Source organism: Pelobates fuscus, chromosome 6 (genome assembly GCF_036172605.1).
Source record: "Pelobates fuscus isolate aPelFus1 chromosome 6, aPelFus1.pri, whole genome shotgun sequence".
Lineage (NCBI taxonomy): Eukaryota > Metazoa > Chordata > Amphibia > Anura > Pelobatidae > Pelobates > Pelobates fuscus.
Genome location: NC_086322.1, coordinates 305,017,296 through 305,043,303, shown reverse-complemented (window position 1 = coordinate 305,043,303; position 26,008 = coordinate 305,017,296). Strand labels below are relative to the sequence as shown.

The following is a 26,008-nucleotide window of genomic DNA, read 5'->3' as shown; positions in this document are numbered from 1 at the left end:
AAAACGCAAGTTTTGGTCTACTGAAGCCCACCTTCCACATATCACTGCTACATGCTGATGGGCAGTACATGAAAATCTCTGCCCTGATATATGACAAGTGTGCATGTTTCAGAAAGGAAACAGATTCATTGATCAAGGCGGAATCCCAAGGGAGCTGACTTTATGTTAAACTGTAGCATATGATACAGGACAGCACTTATTATGCCACAGAAAAACATTTATATATTGTGCCACGCGCCATCTACCAATACTCACTAAAAATGTGAGTGGGCCAAAGTAGTTGAATTTAAAATATTCTCCAATCCATGTTTTCAGTTTGACTGTTTTGGCCTGACGTTGACATCCCATGAATTCACACTTTGGTAAATAACCCTGGCAGTGTAACACTTGTGGGCAGAATTTGTTTTGTTTATGTTTTGTAAACCTTCCAGTGTTGGCCCAGAATGGTTCATTTGAGTTTATCTGACAACGTTTCACATATGTGCAGTGTTTGCGCAATAACCACAAAAAATATATAATTTCGACAGCTTTTTGAGATTAATAAACATTGCTCACCCCCTCCTTTTCTAAAGATTTTGGCTAGAGTGCTAAAACCATCATTTCACTATTTTATTTAGCAAGGTTTCTAAAAAACAAATCTCCTTAATAGTTTAGGTTACCGTGTCAGTTGCCATTTGTGAATCACAAACCAACAGAGCCATGGGGAATCCCACTAAAAGATTCTCTGAAAATCTAATATTCACCCACCCCATCCATTCCTCTATATATTCCCAAATCAGATAAAGTACAGGATTGGATTGAATTAAAGCAACTGATATTTTTTAATTGATACTAAACTGACACAGAGCCCATTGGGCAATGAAAGGGTTCACTAGTGCAGAATAAATTCATGTAACTAAATAGGCTATTTCTGGTTGTTTGTAATCATTTTGGGGGCGAGGAGCCTGTTTGTGATTGAATGTAAAAAGTATTGTGTAAAATTCTTGTAAACAGAAAAAAGTTAAAACCCTTAGCACCCCCCTAGCAGGGCTCACATGTTCCCAGATTAATAGCAGACAATTCCTTTAACACAGACTCTGCATGTCCTTCCAATTAGTTGCAGCCTCTCAGCCAGCGAGAGGGGGGATTGATAGGGGGTAAGTATTTTAGCATTTTTAGGAGTTTGGAGAAAGCCTGCTAGGCTGACAGAGCACAAGCGAGAGTTGTGGAGCTGTTGAAGTTTAAAGACACCCCCCTTTCTCCTGTGTGTTTCTTGCTGTACCCCCTCCCACTGCTGCTTGGCTATTGAAGTGTGCTGAGCTGGATGCATGGTGATAAGAAATATCTACTCCTTCCATTCATGGGGGAACACAGCTATAAACAGAGCTCCAGCTGGACTGGGGAGATATAGACATCCTGCAAGAGGACCCTGCCTGGTAAGTCACCCCTGCCCGCTTTCCTCACTCAATGGGTGCTTAGAGATGGCACTGTGACTGGCATGCCCTGTCTAGAGGTGGCACTGTGACTGGCATGCCCTGTCTAGAGGTGGCACTGTGACTGGCATGTCCTTGGTTCCTCACTCAGTGACTGGTTAGAGGTGGCACTGTGACTGGCATGTCCTTGGTTCCTCACTCAGTGACTGGTTAGAGGTGGCACTGTGACTGGCATGTGCTTGGTTCCTCACTCAGTGACTGGTTAGAGATGGCACTGTGACTGGCATGTCCTAGGTTCCTCACTCAGTGACTGGTTAGAGGTGGCACTGTGACTGGCATGTTCTTGGTTCCTTACTTAGTGACTGGTTAGAGGTGGCACTGTGACTGGCATGTTCTTGGTTCCTCACTCAGTGACTGGTTAGAGGTGGCACTGTGACTGGCATGTTCTTGGTTCCTTACTTAGTGACTGGTTAGAGGTGGCACTGTGACTGGCATGTTGGTTCCTCACTCAGTAACTGTTTAGAGGTGGCACTGTGACTGGCATGTTCTTGGTTCCTTACTTAGTGACTGGTTAGAGGTGGCACTGTGACTGGCATGTTCTTGGTTCCTTACTTAGTGACTGGTTAGAGGTGGCACTGTGACTGGCATGTTCTTGGTTCCTCACTCAGTGACTGGTTAGAGGTGGCACTGTGACTGGCATGTTCTTGGTTCCTCACTCAGTGACTGGTTAGAGGTGGCACTGTGACTGGCATGTTCTTGGTTCCTCACTCAGTGACTGGTTAGAGGTGGCACTGTGACTGGCATGTCCTGGGTTCCTCACTCAGTGACTGTTTAGAAGTGGCACTGTGACTGGCATGTGCTTGGTTCCTCACTCAGTGACTGGTTAGAGATGACACTGTGACTGGCATGTGCTTGGTTCCTCACTCAGTGACTGGTTAGAGATGGCACTGTGACTGGCATGTTCTTGGTTCCTCACTCAGTGACTGGTTAGAGGTGGCACTGTGACTGGCATGTTGGTTCCTCACTCAGTGACAGGTTAGAGATGGCACTGTGACTGGCATGTTCTTGGTTCCTCACTCAGTGACTGGTTAGAGGTGGCACTGTGACTGGCATGTTCTTTGTTCCTCACTCAGTGACTGGTTAGAGATGACACTGTGACTGGCATGTGCTTGGTTCCTCACTCAGTGACTGGTTAGAGATGGCACTGTGACTGGCATGTTCTTGGTTCCTCACTCAGTGACTGTTTAGAAGTGGCACTGTGACTGGCATGTTCTTGGTTCCTCACTCAGTGACTGTTTAGATGTGGCACTGTGACTGGCATGTTCTTGGTTCCTCACTCAGTGACTGGTTAGAGATGGCACTGTGACTGGCATGTTGGTTCCTCACTCAGTGACTGTTTAGAAGTGGCACTGTGACTGGCATGTTCTTGGTTCCTTACTTAGTGACTGGTTAGAGGTGGCACTGTGACTGGCATGTTGGTTCCTCACTCAGTGACTGTTTAGAGGTGGCACTGTGACTGGCATGTTCTTGGTTCCTCACTCAGTGACTGGTTAGAGGTGGCACTGTGACTGGCATGTTCTTGGTTCCTCACTCAGTGACTGGTTAGAGGTGTCACTGTGACTGGCATGTTCTTGGTTCCTCACTCAGTGACTGGTTAGAGGTGGCACTGTGACTGGCATGTTCTTGGTTCCTCACTCAGTGACTGGTTAGAGATGGCACTTTGACTGGCATGTTCTTGGTTCCTCACTCAGTGACTGTTTAGAGGTGGCACTGTGACTGGCATGTTCTTGGTTCCTCACTCAGTGACTGGTTAGAGGTGGCACTGTGACTGGCATGTTCTTGGTTTCTCACTCAGTGACTGGTTAGATGTGGCACTGTGACTGGCACGTTCTTGGTTCCTCACTCAGTGACAGGTTAGAGGTGGCACTGTGACTGGCATGTTCTTGGTTCCTCACTCAGTGACAGGTTAGAGGTGGCACTGTGACTGGCATGTTCTTGGTTCCTCACTCAGTGACAGGTTAGAGGTGGCACTGTGACTGGCATGTTCTTGGTTCCTCACTCAGTGACTGGTTAGAGGTGGCACTGTGACTGGCATGTTCTTGGTTCATCAATCAGTGACAGGTAAGAGATGGCACTGTGGCTGGCACGTTCTTGGTTCCTCACTCAGTGACTGGTTAGAGATGGCACTGTGACTGGCATGTTCTTGGTTCCTCACTCAGTGACTGGTTAGAGGTGGCACTGTGACTGGCATGTTCTTGGTTCCTCACTCAGTGACTGTTTAGAGATGGCACTCTGACTGGCATGTTCTTGGTTCCTCACTCAGTGACTGGTTAGATGTGGCACTGTGACTGGCATGTTCTTGTTTCCTCACTCAGTGACAGGTTAGAATAGGCACTGTGACTGGCATGTTCTTGGTTCCTCACTCAGTGACTAGAGGTGGCACTGTGACTGGCATGTTCTTGGTTCCTCACTCAGTGACTAGAGGTGGCACTGTTACCGCCATGGTTTAATTAAAGTCAAGTCAGACTCCAGCATTGAGTTGTATTTATTTATACCATAACTTGCTGGCAGAGTATTATGGCAGTTGCAGTTTTAGAGAGGGTGAGCCAATCATGAGAGCTTTAAAACTCTCATTCCGATAATGCTTTGCTGACACTGTGATGGCTTTGCTCTTACTCTAGTTTATGTGGAATATAACTCCCATCATGCTGAGCTATGAATAGGCTCCATGTTTTCCATTTTTCCTTCAGATGTGACATATTGGTAATTAACCCCTGCCGGACCATTTAGGCACCAAAACAACACGATGAGGAGTTATTTGACAATGATGGGGTTAAGCAGAGTTGGGGGGGGGGGGGGGGGTCTCCATTTATTTCAGCTGTGCAGGGAAAGAGAGACATTGAATGATACAGTGTCTGTCAGTGGCTTTACTTGGGCTGTAAGATGAGATACCGGTACTTCCTGGGCTATTATCTGGAGAGTCCCTGCTTTCCAACAGCTATTGCATAACTGTGTGTATATTGATATTATTTATCTATATCTCTTATATCTTATGTAATGATATTACTGTGTATATATATATATATATATATATATATATATATAGTGTCCTTGTGTATCTATAAGTTTGATATAAATGTATGTGTATATATGGTATGTTTGTGTGTGTCTATATGTGGTTTTTGTTTGTGTGTGTGTGTGTGTGTGTGTGTATATATCTGTATGTGTGGCGTGTGTATATATCTGTATGTGTGGCGTGTGTATATATCTGTATGTGTGGCGTGTGTATATATCTGTGTGTGTGTGTGTATATATCTGTATGTGTGGTGTGCGTGTATATATATCTGAATGTGGTGTGTGTGTGTGTGTGTGTGTATATATCTGTATGTGGTGTGTGTGTGTTTGTATATCTGTGTGTATATCTGTATGTGTGGTGTGTGTATCTGTATATGTGGTGCATTTGTATCTGTGTGTGTGCGTATCTATATCTGTGTGTATCTGTATGTGTGGTGTAAGTGTGTCTGTATGTTTATGTGCTTAGGATTGGGGGGTGGGGGTGAGTTAAGTCTAATGGATTTTAAAAGAAAATTAGGATAAAATCAGTTTGCAGTTGGGATGCCAGTTTGACACGTATCCCTTTTACATGCTGCTGGGCAGTACAGGAGAAGAGCTGCCCCGCTGTATGTAGCATTCAGGTGCTGCAGGATGGTAAGCAACTCATGATTCAGAGAGGACTCCTAAAGAAACCAGCTTAAAGCAGCACAGTCACCGTGTGAGGTTTTGTAGAGTTTAGGAAGACCCCCGACAGTGACATCGCAGCTGGGGGTCAGGTCGGCAGGGGGGCAGAGAAAGGTGATTTCTACTTATAGGAACCTGTCCCTTGTGGCCGCTGCCATCTTCTTGGTTTGGCAAAACCTGGACCTTTTAATATGACCCACAGAGACTCCCATCCTTAGCCACATCGATATGCTGGATCAATAACTCATCGTTATCAATGTCCATTTCATCCAACTAGGACGACATTGATAGCTCTGAGCTATCCCACTCTCAGTACTCTCAGACAAACACCAACTCAAAAATGTAAAATGCGACTGGGTGCTACAGTTTGTGTCGACCACCTTCTAAATGATTTAATGTAAAACCAAGCACCCTAACCACTGCACCGAGCTGTAATAACATACTAAGCTGTGCTGCTTGATTTTCCTTAGTTTCCCATTAAATAGAAAGGCTTAAAAAAAAAAATCGGTTAACTAAATAGTCCTAATGCAGCACTGCTAAGGTTCTGTATATATTAACAAATCTTTGTAATAATAATAATTCATGACAATGTGTCGTAGATGCTAACAAGAGGCAGCATGGCGCATGCATTGTCACCAGTGTACTACACACAGTCTGTTAACCCATTGAAAACCACTTTGGTGCTTATTCAGGAAACAGGACATCGCACAAATAAGCTAAAATAGAGTGGGGGGGGGGGGGGTGGAGGTGTAGGGGGGGCTGAAATAAAATTCCGTCTTGTATCCATTGCATCCTTCTTGTTTAGTGATTATCAATTGTGAATTTATTTGTCACAAGCAGTTGATCTTAACGAGGTTTAGTTGCTAACAGTGAATGGTTGTTAATTAGTAAAATTAATTGCGGTAATTAGGAGTAAATAGCCGAGGTATGAGTTGGAGAGTTTTTCCATAGCAGCTAATTAGGCCTAGATTTCACTTTCCATTCTATTATATACTCCAGATTAGTCAATAAATATGTACATATCGGCTTTCTTGGAAGGAACGGGTGGGAAGTACCAAACTTTTACAGAGCTGTCCTGCTGTCTCTTGGAAACTAATCTTGTGGTTTGTGATGGCAGATTTTCGGTCCTACATTTTTCTTTTTTTCCCCTCCATTCTATAAGGTCAGTCCTTCCCAAAGGCAAACTTTAGTTCTTAGCATTATTTCTATATGTAAATTGTTCAGATCATCCAGACTGTCTTCGTTCTGTGAATTTTGGGTCCGGGGTACCTTCCTATAGTGAGCACAGCATTGTGCGCAGGGCAGTTGGAGGGGCACAGCATTGTGCGCAGGGCAGTTGGAGGCACAGCATTGTGCGCAGGGCAGTTGGAGAGGCACAGCATTGTGCGCAGGACGGTTGGAGAGGCACAGCATTGTGCGCAGGACGGTTGGAGAGGCACAGCATTGTGCGCAGGACGGTTGGAGAGGCACAGCATTGTGCGCAGGGCAGTTGGAGAGGCAGAGCATTGTGCGCAGGGCAGTTGGAGGGGCACAGCATGGTGCGCAGGGCAGTTGGAGGGGCACAGCATGGTGCGCAGGGCAGTTGGAGGGGCACAGCATTGTGCGCAGGGCAGTTGGAGAGGCACAGCATTGTGCGCAGGGCAGTTGGAGAGGCACAGCATTGTGCGCAGGGCAGTTGGAGAGGCACAGCATTGTGCGCAGGGCAGTTGGAGAGGCACAGCATTGTGCGCAGGGCAGTTGGAGAGGCACAGCATTGTGCGCAGGGCGGTTGGAGAGGCACAGCATTGTGCGCAGGGCGGTTGGAGAGGCACAGCATTGTGCGCAGGGCGGTTGGAGAGGCACAGCATTGTGCGCAGGGCGGTTGGAGAGGCACAGCATTGTGCGCAGGGCAGTGGGAGAGGCACAGCATTGTGCGCAGGACGGTTGGAGAGGCAAAGCATTGTGCGCAGGGCGGTTGGAGAGGCAAAGCATTGTGCGCAGGGCGGTTGGAGAGGCACAGCATTGTGCGCAGGACGGTTGGAGAGGCAGAGCATTGTGCGCAGGACGGTTGGAGAGGCACAGCATTGTGCGCCGGGCGGTTGGAGAGGCACAGCATTGTGCGCCGGGCGGTTGGAGAGGCAGAGCATTGTGCGCAGGGCGGTTGGAGAGGCACAGCATTGTGCGCAGGGCAGTTGGAGAGGCACAGCATTGTGCGCAGGGCAGTTGGAGAGGCACAACATTGTGCGCAGGGCAGTTGGAGAGGCACAGCATTGTGCGCAGGGCAGTTGGAGAGGCACAGCATTGTGCGCAGGGCAGTTGGAGAGGCACAGCATTGTGCGCAGGGCAGTTGGAGAGGCACAGCATTGTGCTCAGGGCAGTTGGAGAGGCACAGCATGGTGCGCAGGGCAGTTGGAGAGGCACAGCATGGTGCGCAGGGCAGTTGGAGAGGCACAGCATGGTGCGCAGGGCAGTTGGAGAGGCACAGCATTGTGCGCAGGGCGGTTGGAGAGGCACAGCATTGTGCGCAGGGCGGTTGGAGAGGCACAGCATTGTGCGCAGGGCGGTTGGAGAGGCACAGCATTGTGCGCAGGGCGGTTGGAGAGGCACAGCATTGTGCGCAGGGCGGTTGGAGAGGCACAGCATTGTGCGCAGGGCGGTTGGAGAGGCACAGCATTGTGCGCAGGGCGGTTGGAGAGGCACAGCATTGTGCCCAGGGCGGTTGGAGAGGCACAGCATTGTGCCCAGGGCGGTTGGAGAGGCACAGCATTGTGCGCAGGGCGGTTGGAGAGGCACAGCATTGTGCGCAGGGCGGTTGGAGAGGCACAGCATTGTGCGCAGGGCGGTTGGAGAGGCACAGCATTGTGCGCAGGGCGGTTGGAGAGGCACAGCATTGTGCGCAGGGCGGTTGGAGAGGCACAGCATTGTGCGCAGGGCGGTTGGAGAGGCACAGCATTGTGCGCAGGGCGGTTGGAGAGGCACAGCATTGTGCGCAGGGCGGTTGGAGAGGCACAGCATTGTGCGCAGGGCGGTTGGAGAGGCACAGCATTGTGCGCAGGGCGGTTGGAGAGGCACAGCATTGTGCGCAGGGCGGTTGGAGAGGCACAGCATTGTGCGCAGGGCGGTTGGAGAGGCACAGCATTGTGCGCAGGGCGGTTGGAGAGGCACAGCATTGTGCGCAGGGCGGTTGGAGAGGCACAGCATTGTGCGCAGGGCAGTTGGAGAGGCACAGCATTGTGCGCAGGGCAGTTGGAGAGAACGCCAGTTTGCCAGTTCTACTCTCTGTATTTCAGGACTGGTAGTTTGTTTGTCATCAGTTGTTATGGCAAGTTGGATCTTTGGAAAGCAGTTCTAAAGCAATACATTGAACACATGTTCTATTGTGAATGTTATTGTCTGATATTTTCTGTAGCTTTATACCATATTATTGCATCATTTGCTTATAACCCTATGTGCCGTAACATGGGCCAAGCAGCCTGGGCACCTGTTACTTCTTCGTACTGATGGGTAGGGAAGGAGCTTTCCTGACAATCCACAGCTTAACTCCTTAAGGACACATAACATGTGTGACATGTCAAGACTCCCTTTTATTCCAGAAGTTTGGTCCTTAAGGGGTTAAAGAACTGTCCCTCATGGTTGTGTGAAAAGTCTGTGGATCTGGTTTTGGTAAATTCCACATCTTCTGTGTCACCATTAAACAATTTGACTTTATTGGAAAATGCTCATTGAGTCTCTTGGGAAATGGGAGTCTGATTACTGAGTTACAAGTGATGAATGGTAATAACTTGACTGGTTGTAGTCCGTTATCATGAGTGGCCAACCAGGGATGGGCCCACAATTGCTGCCCAGCCTTGGGGCCCACATCTGCTCGACTGCCTGTATATCTGTCCAGAATACCCGATGTGGGGGCCCTTCATATTCTCCCACTATAACCTACACGGATGGTAAGTTGTTATGGTGCCTAGGGTGTCCTATTTAAAATGTGTTTTATTTTTAGCCATTTAGAGTCAAATGGGGTTCTGCCGTCCCTAAAACCAGCAAACGTAACCATTGGCACACTGAGGGAAATTAATGTAGACTGGGTTTTGCAATGTTCCCTGGCAATCCTTGACCAGCATTGTTTGCTGAGGCCAGACTTGTATTTATTTAAACAGTAACGTTGGCAGCTCGATCCACTTATTAAAACTCATCTACAGCCTCAAAATGAGACAACGGTTTCTTTCCACTTTGCAGCAAACGCAAGGTCTTTGTGGCAGTTCATTTGATTGGCTGAGTTTATGGCTGATGTCATTGACATTATATCTCTGACGTCATAGTTCGCGGAAGCGAGGAGTTTTCCTCGAAAAAAGGGCTACACTTTGTGTAGAGATCAGCTAAACCTATACTGTATAGGGTTTGAGAATGTTTCTAAATCTGCTGCTTTTACCTAAACGTTCAGTTCAATATTCAATAAAATTGTCTGTTTAGTAAAAGACCCCCGGAGGGAGCAGGAACTAAAACTCCAACGCCTCGACCATTTCATTTAGTAAAACACGCTAAAGGAGCACATGGTTGATTGGAAATTTTTTGATTCACAATTTTGATGAAGCAAATAAAACTTTATCTCATTGTAGTGATCTGGGAGAAGTGACCCGGTCTGTTTAACCCTTCAGAGAAACTGCAATATTTACATCGCAGGGTTAAGAAATGATCTAGACAGCCACTAGCGGCTCTTCTCGGATCCTACTGGAGTTTAATTCTGAGAAATGACGTCCGGTGTGTTCAAAATCCCCATTAAAAAAGCATTGAGTTAATGTTTTCTTATGGGGAAGGTCTAATGTGTACAAGGCACTTGCTGCTCAATGCACATTAGGTTCCGCCATTGGCATGATGTCGTGGGAGGTGGGCAGGGCTGGATTAACATAAGGGCTGATGGAGCTGCAGCTCCAGGCCCAAGCCCATGGAATAGGCCCATTTAAAAAAAAAAAAAAAAAAAAAAAGGTACATTTTTTTTTTTTTTTACACACTACTCTTAGGTTTGCCACCTGACTGGTATTTTAAGGCACAGCCTGTATTTTAGGCTGCCTGGCCGTGATGGTATTGCAGTAATACCGGCAATACAAATGCAAATATTTTTCTCAGTATAAATGGAGATTACTCTGCAATACCAGCACCAGCCCGTAGGGGGTCACTGTGTATGGAGAGAGGCAGGGATAGGAAGTTACAGCATATCCCTTCCTGCCTCTCTCTACTCACTGATATGCAGGGGAGTAGCTACACAGCACAGAGAGTTCAGACAGCAGCTCCCAGCCTGCAGAGACAGACTACAGCTCAGGGAAGTGAGGGATGAGGGGACACTGTGAGACATGGGGACACTGAGACACATGGGGACGCTGTGAGACATAGGTAGACACATTGGGACACGGAGACACTAGGGACACAGTGTCTCCATGCCTCCCAGCCAGTGTCCCTAGTGTCTCAGTGTCCCCATGGTTCCCAGTGTCCCTAAATGTCTGTGTTCACATGTCTCCCATTGTCCCCATATGTCTGTGTCTCCATGTCTCCCAGTGTCCACATGTCTCCCAGCCAGTGTCTGTGTCCCCATGTCTCCCAGTGTCCACATGTCTACCAGCCAGTGTCCCTAGTGTCCCCATGTCTCCCAGTGTCTGTGTCCCCATATCTCCCGGTATCTGCGTCCCCATGTCTGTGACCCCATTTCTCCCAGTGTCCCAAAATGTCTGTGTCCCCATGTTTCCATGTCTCTCAGTGTCCCCATGTCTGTATCCACAAGTGCCCTCATGTCTCCCAGTCTCCCCAAGTGTCTCAGTGCCCCCATGTCTCTCAGTCCCGTGTCTCTGTGTCCCCTAGTATCCTAGTGACACGGTACACCCGGAGACATGGGGACACTGGGAGAAATGATGCATGGGGACACTGATGCCAGGCTGGCCTTCCAATTCTTTGGACAGACATACCCCCTTATTGGGCATGTTCTCCCCTTTTGGCAGTTCTGGTCATGTGATTCGCATCAGTGGCCTACTCTTTTACCCCGCCCATTGGCTTCCTGCTTCATTGGACACTGCGGTTGGTATGGATTTATTGAAAGATGAAAGCATAAATTAGATAAAGAGATTAGCATAGAGTATGTGTTTTCTTATAGCTGAATCCTTTGAGTTTCCCTCCAACACCAACTCCACCAGATACATGACGCTTGGGAGGTATGACTGTTTTAGTGTTTTTGGTCGATAAGATTTTGTAATAAGGCCCATCATAATTGTCAGCACCAGGCCCACTGGGCTCTTAATCCGGCCCTGGTGGTGGGGGGATCATTTTGAATTCACACAAGTCACCTTTTCGTTAATACGAAGATCCAGAATTCTCACACATTCACTAAACCGCAATTTTAAAGCTGACAGAACGTACTCGGTTTTTTTTTAAACGCCTAACCAAGACAAAATTAATGGGGGTCTAGTTACAGTTACTGAGCTGTTTGGGGACCTCACTCGGAAGGCAACCAGCACTGTCTATATTGCTTTAACTGCTGGGTTCCTGGGTGAAACAAAACAAAACCTTCCCTTATTTACCCGCTGATTTATTCTTATTTATAAGACGAGTTGTACTTTATTTACTAAAAGACATATTGGGTTTACATACAGATTAAAAAATTCCACTCAAGGCACAGATTAGTTGCTAAATATTGTAAACTAAGTTCATTTAGAAGTTCGAGCCAAGTTGTCTGTGTTTCATTGTAAGTCTGAATATCATTACAGCGTGTTCTCCGCAGAAAATCTGCATCTCGGACGCAAGCGCTTGCTCATACGGAGACTTTTTGTGGATCAATTGACAAACATGTGTAGGAATGTTATTTATTCCTCGGAGCCCGTTTTGTATAAATTTAATTAAGAACATGATTTCTGCTTTATTTTCCTGACCGGTTTTGTATACGTTTTGCTTTTTTTTTTATTTTTATTTTTTTATCTTGGCAGGGCCTCAGCTTGAAAACCCTTTCTCTGTCCTTCCTGTCTGCCACGCTGGCCTAAAATGGTAGCTTTTTCCAAAAATGCATCTTCATTCATCTGACCCATCCGTCCTGGTTACTAGAAAGTCATCAGTGGTTGGGATACGTTAAATGCAATATTCAGGAAGGCCAGCACACGGTGACCCGGTACGAGGGAGGTGGGACGTTATTTGGACGCCTGGTAGCCACGTATTCACAGTTGGGTCATGTTGGCGTGCCAGTGGCTGCGTGTGCTGTTAGCGATTCAGGCCATACACATGTAATCTTTTTAGCCATGTGCACTGTCAGTGTTTCACCCAGTGTTTGGAAAATGTGAGACAACAGAGGGAACAAGCGTCACTGCCAGATGTTGGTAAAAATGAGGACTACCCCAAATTATGCCGTGTCTCTTGGAGTTTGGTGTCGAATGGCAGAATGTAAAGGGGCACTGTAACAGCTTGAAGTGGTTATAGTGTCTAAAGTTCCCTAGTGCTGTCCTGCCATTCAACATTAAACAGTTTTTAATGTTATAAAGCTAAATGAGAGTCATCAGCAGTTAATCCCCTTTGTGCTGCTCGGGCTTATGAGGGTAGAAAAAAATGGGTGGTTGTAACTGGCTGAGTGTGTCAGCTGACCACCTGCAGCCTACCACAGGGCCCATTGCTGGTATGAATTGGTATGGCTAGAAGGACGTGTGTCATCTCTGGTAGAGCCACACATCTAGTGTGGGTGGAGCTAGGGGTGGACATAGACCCTCATTTAGTGCTAAACAGTTTAACTGTAGATGGGGCAACAGTTCCAGGGAACTCCAGTTTCTTTAATTACTTCAATGAGATGAAATCGTTATAGTTACAACAGTGTCCCCTTAACCAGTATGAACACACCTTGGCTAATACAAGCCACTTTTTTTCACCACCAATGACTAACACAAATACAATAACCCAATATATTTATTTAAAGCAACAATCCTAGCACCATAATCACTACAGCGCCCGGCAGAGGTTAAGATGCCAGGGTCCCCTGGGTTTAACAACTTTCCTTGGTCCTCCTGGCAAACCGCTGTGCCTCCAGTCTCCTACAGGAGAAGCTATGTGTCTTCACTGAGCCTGACCAATCCAGGGCCTCGTTGATTGGTTGAAAGTGCTCAGCTGACGCTCTAAGTCAATCAGTGCGGCCCTGCTTAGCTGAGTGAATTTAACCTCAGGCCCCTAAAGGGTCAGCTGTCAAACTGTTCAAATAATGCTAATAGATTACTCTGGAAGACGGTTATGGCATTGCAGTTGTTATGGTGCATCAAGTGTTCCTTTAATGGAAAGCTGTCACGGTTTCCAAACTGGCGCTATCTAGGTTATATGAGGATATATACAGGTACAGTGCCAGTGATCTCAGCCCTGGAGCTACAATCCCGCAATGTGTTACATTTATTAAAAAAAGTTGTGCTGATATAATTTTTACATTGTATTCTTCCATTTATTTATTTTTTTCTTTATAAATAGCACAACCGCAGAATTACAAAAAAATAATGCCCCAAAAAATATAAATAGCAGACCTTTGATAAATGTAACCCGGCGTTCGCCAAGAGAATGAGTCATATTCCCTGCAGGCATCCCATAATATTTTTTTTTTTGTATACAATACGCAGGAAAATATCAAACCTTCATATTGATTTTCCAGATGTTTAACAACAAAGGTTCACTGTTTAATTTATATTGTTTAACACACACACGGATCAGCTTAATACGTTGGTCTGAGTATAGAATTCAGCGGAATACTTTATACTAGGGATGGCCACCTTTTTGCGTCACCATATGTTTCATAAATACATATCCCATGATGCATAGGGTTAGCCATCACTACTTTATAGTGAGGATTTAGCCATATTAAAATTGCAGTACATGCTAATGGATGGTGTAACAGAAGCTCCTGTGTCATGGACTTTTGGAGAGGCTTAAAGGCCAGCCTTCTGCACACAGACTAAGGGCCTGATCCCAAGAGCCCTTCAAGGAACTATTGTGACTGTTGGGAAGGTTATGGGGGCCCCTTACACTTACTGTGCTTCCCAGCTGAACCTGAGGAATCTAGGGATCGCATGGACTAGTTTTACATTTCGAACGCCTGGCCAGTAGATACATTGGAACTGTTCCTTGGATTAGGACTATGCACTGGGGGAGGTCAGGGAGGCATCAGAGGATACATGGGGCTTGAGAGCACTCCCCTCATCTGAGGTCTGGGAACCCCTTTTTTGGAGACCAGGACAAAGTTGCGCATACCTGCAACTCCTCACCATATTGGAGAATAGCCACGACCTGATAAAACAGTCTCTTAAATGGGCACAGATTCACAGATCAAGCCCTCTGCCGGAAATAGAGGCGCCTTCCTGGTAGCAGGACGTGGCTACAGGCAAACGGCCTGCACTTCAAGGTGGCTGCCGAACATCTTCCGGTAGCAGCACGCAGCAGGTGATTATGCTGGATGGAGCATTTGGTGTTGCGGACAAATTTCAGACCACGAATTCTCCATGAATTGAAAATTAAAGTGGTACAACAAGGTTCAGGACCCCACTGCATGCAGGATAACCCAGACTTGCATTTCCCCTCCTGAGGAGTGGTCCCTGTCTCCTGGTAAAAGTGAGGATGCTCCTGACGGCAAGGAGATACAGTGGAGTTCCGGTTTGCCATTCAGTATTTAGTATTGTAAGTATTTCACCCCCAATTTGTCTGGTCACAGGGGGTTGGTATTACCAGCCAGGGCTCTTTGTTTGCTGCTATAGCATGTTTTAGCCGCTTTAACCGCCTAAATTCAGGCCTTCTGCGTGTCCGTGCCTGCTCTTACAGTTGTGCCTACTTTTTTGTCCCCATTGTGTGAGAGTGTCACAGGAGGTTAGGGAGCGAATTTGGCATAGGGAATTCATTAACCTTATTTCACTGTTTTTTATGGATCGGACTCGCACGGAGGAGGGTGCTGAAGGGAATAAGGCAACGCATCTGTGAATGCTTGCCATCTCTTAGTCCTTCCTTGTTGTCTATTTGGATCTAATTTGGGGTGCCTATAATGTATGTGTTGGTACAGGTACAATCAGAGGCTTCACCAAAAAATAGCGGGATGTCTGGACCTGCCCATTTATGTGTAGTATAAGCATTTGTGGCTCTTGCTCATGACTCCGTAGTGGGCCCCAGACCTTTCAGCAAGACCCCTCTGGGAGATTAGTGCTTAATATTTGGCTCTGTGCGATTCATATTCTGGATGAGCAGAAGTTGTGGCTGACATTCTTTCTTGTTTCCAGTGGTAGCATTTTTGAGAGGCAGCTCCAGAGGTGTCGGTGATGGGGGCAGCATGTTCAGAGCACTTATGGAGCCTCATTTCCATCAGTTAGTGTGGCTGGTGCAAGATTCCCTGGCTCCTGCTACTTGGAGGACTTATGTACGGGTTTGGTGTGATTGTTTTTTGGTTTCCCGCCTTCAGTCTCCGGGTGTGTCTGCCTCGGTCAGGAAACAGTTTGTCTTTTGGAGTGCGGTGGAGCGTTTTTTTATGGTCAGAACCTGAGGTTGTAATTTCAGGTTGCTAATCACTGTTGGTGTGGAGTATGGTGGCTTCATAGACCTCAGAATTTCCAAAAGGTTTGGTCTTTACTTCGGGGGGGTGAACAGCCCAGTCATTTTGGGTATTTATGTGGCTGGTGATGACCTGGATCATATACATTTGGTAGATTTCGTAAGGTCTATAAAGATGAATTTAGCTAAAATTTTTGCTTTTGTTTTCTCTGGTTACGTTTGCTTGGTTGGTGGTTATAACCCGTCCAGGATGGGTCTCCTTGGATAATGTTAGGGCCCTAGAGCAGACTAGGTGCAAATGTAATTATTCAGTGTCACAGTTAGTGTACAGTATTTGGGGGGAGGGTTGGTCGAGACAATAGGGACAACATGAGACGGGACGGGGTTCATCTTTATGATAACGGTCTTAACATATTTAATATAGGGGTTTCAGATGGGGATTGAGAGGGCGCTGTCTTTGGGGGATGCAGCCTGGTCCTTTTGGTGTACGGACAGGCTGCGGAGGCAGAAGTTCGGCCAGTGCCTGGAGTATGGAGTAGTTCAGAGTTAGAGCATTGGGAGAGGGGATTCCTGCCATGGGAGGAGAACAGTAACCGAACTCTGGTTGGAGAAAACCTGGAGAAAACCAGGTAAGTGCCTTCCAGCCAGCAGTGGTTTACTTTAATATGGTTTAATTAATAAAGCTGGGGCCTAGCCCTTTTCCCCTTAGCCAGTGGTCTTATGTCAGTTTGTGGGAGAAGGGTTTGGGTGGATGGTAAGTTGTTCAGACATGCCTTTAGCAGTCAAGACAAACATTCAATTCTAATAAAACATGTTTGACATACGGGAACAGTAGATGTGTTAACAGGTGGCTTGTAAAATAGTAGCCAAATTGCACAGAAAAAACAGAGACAAATGTAATTATTTTTTCCAACTTGGGCGTCCGTTTTGAACATTCACTGTCACACGATTCTGTTCTCCCCATTCCTAGATCCCAGACCTCCCCACACGGCTAGACTGAACATATGGTGGAGTTTTCTCAGGATTTCAGAGACCGTCATTTGGGGTGGGGGGATTTGAGAATTTTTGGGGGTCTGGGCATTTTGTTTTCTCCTCTTTATTGCTAAATGTTTAGTGAACTTCTATTTACACAGAGAACATTATATTGTCTTCTGTTTCTTACATGTGAGCACTGCTGGAGGGCAAATGTATCAACTATATCCTTGGGTGGGGATTATACCACCTTATTCCTGAAAACGCGAGCTTTAATACGAAGCTCTATCCTAGTGAGTGTACATTTTATATTATTTGGCACTTTATGTACCCTGTAGTTATAAAAAGGCACTATTTACTCTGTCATTTCATGTTCTACTGAGGCTTACACGACTGACTCTGCCTACACCTATATTAAATAGTGGGGATAAAACCGCTATATTACTGGAGCTGCACATAAGCTCCAAAAGATGTGAGTTGGCTTTTAAGCACCAAATCACTTTGTGAGCTCTCCACGGCTAAAGCGAATTAAGCAATGTTAGATCTGTAAATATTCTTATCTATAATTCATAGCTTTTTGCCCCACGTTTACCAAGATCATTCTACGCTGGTGCCGTGCTCCTAGTGGAACTGTTCTATCAGGTGCCAGGAGAAACATACTCCTCTACTATAAGAAGATGGGGAAAAAAAACAACAAAAAACTCCCACTAACTTCATGAGCCAAAGTTTTGCTTTAAAGGGACTCTCTAAATAACAAAACAACTTTAGCGTAGTGAAGCAGTTTTTGTGTATAGATGATACCCCTGCAGTCATTATAAGTTGCATTTTCTGCTGAATTTGGGGAAACCACTTGAAATTGCTTTTGCTTGATTTGTGCATTGTAAGCAACTGGAAGTCTGTTCATTTTGACAATAAACCTGATGTTAATGGGAGTTAAATCACTTTTGTTTCTGTTCATGCAGCCCTAGCCACACTTCAAAGTTACATTTTCAATCCGATCTTACAGCACAGTGTGTTTACTTTAAAAGCTCTTATCTCCAGCTGTTTTAGTTGTACTTTAATCACCGACAGGAGTCTCCTGCAGGCTCTGGCAAGCTATTAGAGCATGAGTTAACAAATGTTAAATTAATCACACGGTGTAATAAAGGAAGCTAAAATACTTGGACTCTTACTCAGGAAGTGTGTAGGGAGACTGTGTGAGTCTTGGCCATGGGAGATGTGACTAGGGCTTCATAAACAAAGTGTTTTAATGCCTTAATGGTAGAGCATTCATCAGTAAGACTGTAGGAGAATTATCTCTGCAACATTACCACTTTACTAAGCTAAAGTTGTTTTGGTGCTTATACTGTTTCTTTAAAAGCACTAAGGAATTTGGCTCAGTGTGCACCATGCAAGTTTACATCAACGTTCTAATTTCTCCAACACTGACCGGTTAGTCCTTCCTTTAACATATGGAATAAACATCGATCTTTATCACCCTGGGTACTTTGGCACGTAGTCTTCGCTCTTGGTCAATGACCCCAATACAACTGAAACAACATTAAAAAACAACAAGACTTTTAAGTCATCCACTACAGTTCTCTTGGCTGACCTCCGTACAAACCCTGTTCACACAGCTTCTTTGGAGCAATCAGATTTTTTTTGATTGTACACGGTTGTCCAAGTAAGAAGAATCTTGCTAGTGCTTGGTTTGCCACCATGTTTGCTCGACATTGAGGAATGTTGAAAGGCATGATGACAGATATAAGTGCTTTAATTGTGGTGGTTAAGTATGTGAATGGCCTATTTTTCATATTAAGTGACGTGTCATATAGAGAAACAAGTCTTTGATCTTTTTTTTTTCTTCTTAAAATGTAGCTTTGATTACATTCAACGTATACATGAACTCTGAAAAGTATTTTTGATTTATTATTAGGGCCTGTTGCTAAAAGGCCCACATTTGGAATATTTACCATGCACCTGTCATTCCAATTGGAACTTACTGGAACTTTATAAGAAATGTGTATTTTTCTGATCTCCTCATTGACATTCAGAATGTCGGCATCGTGTTTAAAAGCACTAACAGCCCTACATACATAGAGGGAGGGCAAAAAGAAAAAACACATTTTCCAAATTGTAGATAGCTCCCTGATACCGTGGGAATTAGGGAGTTATCTACTTATTCATTCCTGTCATTAAACTGACTGGCTAAGTAACTTACATTTTATATGAATGTATGTTACTTGATTGTTGTAAGTGTTGCAAATGCTTACAGCTGAATCCTGGCTATGTTTGTATACTTTTTATTTAAACTTGTATACAGTGTAACATTCTTCTTCTTTCACTGGGTAAGTATATTAGTACTTCCGCAATACTGTGCTTCTGTAACGAGAATATACCCCTACACGCAGGATCCAGCTAAACAGAAGACAGCACAGAGGAGAGACACGTCTACCGGTCCTTAGAGTGGCCGGACTCGACATATATAGGAGAAGTACAGAGTCAGGAACGATCCGAGGTCAAGGGCACAAAGAGACAGCGTAAACGAGAACTAGCCGGGGTCTGGTACACAGGAATCAGCAAGCCGGCAAACAGAACAGACAAGGATAAAGCAAAAACGAAGTCAGAATACAAAGCCAAGGTCAAATACGGAGGAACACAACTGAACACAACAAGCGCTAAAGGGAACTGTAGCAGAAACCACGATAGGGCAACGAACTAAGGGAAAAGGGTAAGTATAAGTAGCCTCCAAACTAATGTGATTGGCTCCTGTCACTTCCACACCCCCAAAAGGTAAGTGTATGGGGTGATTGGCATGACAGGAGCCAATGGGAGCCTTTTTGCAATTTAGGCTCCCACTGTCTCTTTTTAAGAGCGCGCCCGAGACTCGCAGCGCGCTCTTAGCTTCAGGCGGGACACGTGACCGCATCTCGCGGTCACTGCCCGTCTTCCTGTTCGGAAATTTCAGAACTTCGGAAATTTCGGAACTTCGGAAATTTCGGAACTTCGGCAATTTGGAACTTCGGCAATTTGGAACTTCGGCAATTTGGAACTTCGGCAATTCAGCTATTCGGACATTCGGAAGTATCCAAATGTCCGAATTTCCCGAAATTTGTCCGAATTCACATTCGGAATGAAACGAATTGCACAGGTCTACCACCTTCTAATGCAGTGCATAAACTAAAGGTATACCTACCTGGAATTATATTCATAATTTGTCTGCTTTAAAGGAACACTTTCCAGGCCTATTCACTGATTTCAATTGAAATTTGCACATGTATAAATTAACCTGGTTACACCCCCTGGCTGTCAATTAGACACCAGTCCTGTTACTTCCTGGTTTGGTTAACTCAGTGGAGATACACCCAAATGGCAGCAATTGCCCAGAGCACCTGCCTTGCAAAGACCTCTCATTGAGCTGCATTGGGGAGTCTGTGATTGGACAGCCACAGAAAGTCTGGGCGGGGCTAGAAGGGGATGGCTTGCAAAGGCTGCAGAAAGCTGTTTTTTTTAGTTTGTTTTTTATATACCCCAACAACAAAAAATCTGTCTGTCTGTCTGTCTGTCTGTCTATTTTACACCAATTTCAATTTGGCCAGTTAAGTGTACCTTTAGTTAGCAGATTGCAAAAAGTATGTCTTTGTCCTGTTAGAACGTCTATTTTTTAGTATAATTTCTACCTAACACATAACCAGATCAATTTCCCATTGCAAAACCCTTATTATACCCTCAAGATTCCTTCAGAGTTTTTTTCATCCTGTAACTTTACGATTAAGTGGACTCCTGGGCTCTTTTATTTGTTCCTTTTGGGTTGCTGCCCTCAGCTTCCCAGCATGCTGGCGGTGCTACAATGTGCAGTGCCAGAGTGCCGAGACAGCTGCGGCCAATTTCCTGACGTTAAGACACGACACTCTCGCACTTATTGCAGAATCCAATGAAACTTGACCGTCCATTCTCTGTGTCTCCACCATATAGTCATTCTCCTGCAAAGTCAAGCTTACAGAAATGTTCCATTGCAATCATCCCAGTAAAATTCAGTTTGCCAACAGAGTCTCAGTGTCAATAGTCCAAGGACTGGTCCTTGAGGAGTCCATAACCGTTTCAGTTCTGTGTGCCTTTTGTAGGGGTGCGTCATTTTTGGAATATCCAGATTCATGGCTCCATTACACGTGAGTTGAAAAGAAGAGCTCATTTAATGCTAGTGTTTTTTGTTTTGGTAATATTGACTGCTCATATTTCCAAGATTGCCTTAACTGTGCAGCTCCATTTTATTATATTTTTTGGTAGGCGGAATGTTGAGTTACATGTCTAAGTGACAGATCTTTCCTTATGTTGAAGCTAATTGATGTTCTATCTAGAAGCCAGATAATTAGTGGAAAATTCCAAGTCCCTATTTACAATCAGACCCATTACAGACCTTCTTAAACAAAAAATCAACTGTAATCACAGACAGAGATATAATATGGCAAGCATCTTTTTCCTATAAAAACAACTTATTTAATAAATTCCTTAGTGTGTCAGGACACCGATGATCAAAAAAAAATATAAAAAAATTCACATCCCTGTATTTAGCACGAGGCATTGTTTTAAAATGAAAAAAATATGTCTGGAAGGTGTTTTCCAAAATGCAGTTATAAAAGCAGAAAGCGTTTTCTTTAAAAATGTTTCTTTTTCCATGAGAAGACAATTAATGTGGTTTGTTTAGTTTTTTTTTTTACTTTCCAGCGCACAGGCCAATATAATTACACTGCGTTAACTAACATAATAACGAATTAACTTTCCGTGTGTTCGGACGCCATTCGGAGCGATACCTTTTGGGTTGTGAGATTCCTGTTTTATTGGCAACTTGTCTGTTAGAGCAGGGATTTTGTAAGGTAACTGAACTTCATTTAATGGGTTTGGCAGAGGGAAGAATTTCATACCAGACACAGTTTAAAGTGTTGGACGGGAAAGTCGATGTTTTCAAACTGGCAAAGTGTTGGTGAGTTTAAAGCGCCAGCAGAACTCTAGTTAAGCTTAAAATCTTGAAATGTATCCAATACGAATGCTTGATTTGTGAAGTCTCATAGAGACGTGTAATCTATAGCATGATTGAGTTACAAAGTGGAGTAGGGCTTGCATACAATGATACTTGCATTAGGAGTGGTGATAAATTCTGACAAAATGTTATTTGAGGGCTTCCATAGTAAATTGATATTTTATTAATCCTTTAAATAAGTCTCCAGGAATCTGTGCAAGGAATAAATGAAAGGGTGGAAATATGTCTGTAAGTAAAGAACCTCCGTATTACAGTATACTGCCTGCTTCCCAAATTGTCCAAGTGTCAAACCTTTCCAATCTCCGTAGACAATGTACATTACAGTGTTTGTTTGTTTGTTTGATTTCGTGTGACATCCTTTGTTCGTCAGAAATAAAGTTGTTTCTGTAATGTGTCGTACTTGTGCCAAACAAGCCACTATGGACAGAGACCAGGTTCCAGCAGCCCCACACCTGGAGGGTTCAAGGTTCCCATTAAATCCTCCTTAATGACAAAAAAAGGAGTATGTAGTCTGCTATTTAAATAATGTCAAATGTCTGGTTTCTTTTTCCTCTTCAATAAATATAGAGCTTGTTCTTCCCCTGCCATTAGCTGCCATGTCATTAACCAAATCACTCCCTTACTTCAGCCAGGTCTCCCCTGATACCTTTAAAGGCTCCTTCATTTGCGCTAACTGAGTTCTTGTGGTCATGGGTAGAAATCATTGCCAAACTGGTGCAATTTTAAGGGGCACTCCAGATGTGAGAAGGTTGTGCCGTCTTTTTTTGTTTTTCAAAAAGTGTAGATTTCAGTAGAAATTGCCACTTTTATAAATGCACCTGGTTACACCCCGCCTCCCCACCTGGCTGTGAATCATACACCCAGTCCTGTTACTTCCTGGTTTGGTTAGCTCAGTGGAGATAAACTCAAAGAGGCAGCAATTGCCCAGAGCACCTGCCTTGCAAAGACTTCTCATTGAGCTGCATTGGGAAGTCTGTGATTGGACAGCCACAGAAAGCCTGGGCGGAGTTAGAAGGGGAGGGCTTGCAAAGTCTGCAGAGAAGAGAACTGCAGCTTTTACATGATGTTTTTAGATATAACCTAAATGCATGCATGTTTTTATTTGTGGTATATCTATTAAAAAGTGAATTTTTTTATTTTCTTCTATTTGGGCAGTGGAGTGTCCCTGTAAGACCACATTAAAACTGGTTTTCACAACCTGACTATGAAACTATTTGTCTTGCAGAACTGTGATCACAAGAGGGCTAAAACGTGCATATAGGGGAGCTACGTAATAAACAAATTGAGCTCCAGGATTGTCCCCTCAATGGGTCCTGCTACAAGCACACTCTATAGTAAGGTTTATACATTGCGGTTACGCAGTCTGAGAGTGTGATACCTGCTTGCATTATTTCCATTGATTGAACCCAGCCTTGTTCATGATATTAACATTTCTCCTGTTTTACAGTATGAGGTGTCTTCATTCTAAGTCATACTAGGACCATCTTTGTAGAATTCTACTTTAAACTCTGTATTTCCATCTGTTTGATCAGTCTCTTCTAGGTGGTCAGACTCGCGTTACGACCCTTGGCTCCCCTCTGTTGCTGACATCTATGCTTTGCCCTGTTACTTGGCTTTAAAAAAAAGTCTTTAACTTGGAAGAGGCTGATTGGGTTTAACCAAATATTCAGGGTCATGCTGGTTAACAAAAACCAAAAACATACAACACAATTCAATTGACTGCCCACCTTCTGTGTGTTTGTCTATTGCTGTCTGTGGGATACCAGCAGGATAAACGCTTTGTGATTACAAAGAATCCCTCTTCTAACATTATGCAAGCTGTGGGCAATGGCTGTGCTTGGCCGGTTCTTGATATCACAAGGCAATCTCACGATGGAAGGTAAGAGGGTCACATTGCTCATTATATGGCCTGGGTTGTGGCCCCTTTAAACAATTTAGTGAATATTATACTACAAAGTATCCCACTTGTATCTAGTGATGGCATTAAGACATTCTAGCTATATAAATACCTTTTTGTTTTCTGAAAGATCATATCATACATCATTTGGGACTGTGTTTCCCTCTGACTTCTCTAACCCCCCATTTTAAATGCCTTGAATGGTATTTTTCAGAGCATTTCACCCATAGCTGACACAATCTGGCATTTTCCACCCCTTAAGCAATCACAGCTAAAGGAAAATGTTTGTGTTTTTAATAGTTCCCAAGGAATGCCTGGTCGGGGGACAAGACATCTGCTTTGGATAAAATGTTAATTTGCTGTAAGACTATGACATGCCATCACATTTGCTTTGACATATCTGCGCAGAGTTTATAACCATGCCAATCTCTCCGCAGATCCTCCCTTAATGCCTTAATTCTGGAGCAAAGGAAGGAGACAGGATTAGAAAGGGAAAATAAAAATATGTATATATAATTTCGTTATTTATTGAAATTATCATACCATAAAAATTCACTTTAGATTAAAAGTTCAAAACAAACGAACAAACACGATCAATCAAACAAATCTTAAAAAGTGAGAGTAGTCCTTAAACCTTTTTCCCTTCATACAGAAAGTTGTGCTGTAACTTTGTAAGATTTGAAAGCGGTTCCTTTCGCTATGAGCCTCCATCTTTCCTTTTGGTGTATGTAGGTATATCTGGTCACAGTCAGTCGCTCACTGCCCCCCCTAGTGGCAGACTCTTGTATAGAATGGGCATGGTATTGTACATTGGTATTTTACCTGAACAGGTGTGAAGCAGTCTTTGTGGATTCACCTTGTTGATGCACATGGCACCGGTTATCTTGGCTGATTGGCCCAGGTGCTTTTTTGCGCTATCTTTGCGCTCAGCAACTGAATTTAAATTGTAATCATAATGGATTTATCCCTAGTAAACCCCCACTATAAATTCTACTTTATATTCATTTTCATTGTAATTTTTTTTTGTATTATTTCTTTTATTAATCGGGGATTTTTTAATTTTCACATCACTTCTTCTTCATGCTTTTGGGCAGTACATGAAAAGTGCTGGAATGTTTTTCTTTTTGGATAAATAGAAATTTGTGGTGACGAACAGTTGAGGGTAAATATGCTTTAGATTTGATAAAGGGAGGCTCTCCCGAAAGCTTGTTAATGCAAATATCTGTTAGCCCAATAAAAATGGATATTAAAAGATACTGCAATACTTCATTATTGTACTAATACGACAACGCAAATATCACCGCTGTAAGTAAATGACACAAGCAATCCCATATAATTATAGATTTTCTTTCATTTTTTTATATTTTATTGTTTCTTATTTTGTTTTTTTGTTTATTCACTGGCTTTAAGTTTACATATGCATGCCATTAGTGTGTATATAATGTATACGTGTGTTCTAAGTCTCTCTAAATACATTTTAATTGTATCTAGCCAGATCTCTTGCCCCGTTGGTCATTTTTAGATTTTCAAATAACTGTTTGTCGACATTTTGCATCTCGTTATCTGTTTTTGCCAACTTCCTTCAATTAATCTCCTATGGCAAGTTTGAAGGACAAGGGCTCGTTTTAGCTTCAGGATCTTCCCCGCTGGCTCTTATCAGACAATGTCAGATTGTTGCAACAAAAAGAAATGTTGGCCTCTCCTTGGACTTTTTTTTTATACATTTTATATAACTTTGCTAGTAGTATATTGCAGCCTTGTTTGTTTGCTTATGGTGAATAGAAACGCAAAAATGAATTCTTGGGGGTCTACTAAACCCGTTAGAAAACAAAAAAAAACGTTATATATTTAATACAAGTAATGGAATTGTATGGGTCCAGTAAGGATTCTTCTTGGCAAGCCTTGTGGGAGGAACTGTAGACTGCTTCAAGGTATGCAGGTAACATTACTGGGTGAGAAGTAAATTAAAGTCATTGACTCGTTTTATATATAAAATATGTTATTCAAATTTCCTTTGAGATCTTTGGCACCTGTGCTCAGAGATAGAATAACTGATGGATGAAAATATATCCTCTATAACCAGGCTACCAAAACGAATATAAATATGTCAATCGCTGGGAACAACCCGTGTTAAGTCATAATGTGCAAGGAAAGTCATAGACCATCTCTAGCTTAAATGCATAGGACATAATTCACGTCGTAGGATATATGGCCATCATTAGTATTCAGTGGGTTGGGTACTCCACGGACCTCTAACCTGATAGGGTTTGTATAACCAGGTTCTTCTTCAGAAGTATACAGGCAGTGTTTTGATGTCGGTGTCTTATGTCTTTGACTTTCATTGGTTCCCCAAACCACCCCCCCACCAGCACCACCACCACACTCTCCTCCTCCCCCCCTCTCTCTCTATCCTCCTCCCTCCTTTGGAGCTCTAGCAATTGCCTAAAAAATGTTCCAACCGTTTTTGGTTTA

The 26,008-nt window shown here is 44.0% G+C and overlaps 1 protein-coding gene across 3 annotated transcripts in view; it reads left to right on the top strand.

Moving 5' to 3' along the window:
- The first annotated feature begins 1,081 nt into the window (after nt 1–1,081).
- The window catches only part of RIPOR3 (RIPOR family member 3), a 117,292-nt gene continuing 92,365 nt past the window's right edge, over nt 1,082–26,008 (top strand). The window contains exon 1 of one of the 3 annotated variants that reach the window (XM_063459681.1): nt 1,082–1,136. The gene's annotated coding sequence lies outside the window, so the exon portion shown is untranslated. Of the gene's footprint in view, nt 1,137–1,199; nt 1,416–26,008 lie in introns of those variants that run through there. The other 2 variants (XM_063459683.1, XM_063459682.1) reach the window with 2 other exon arrangements.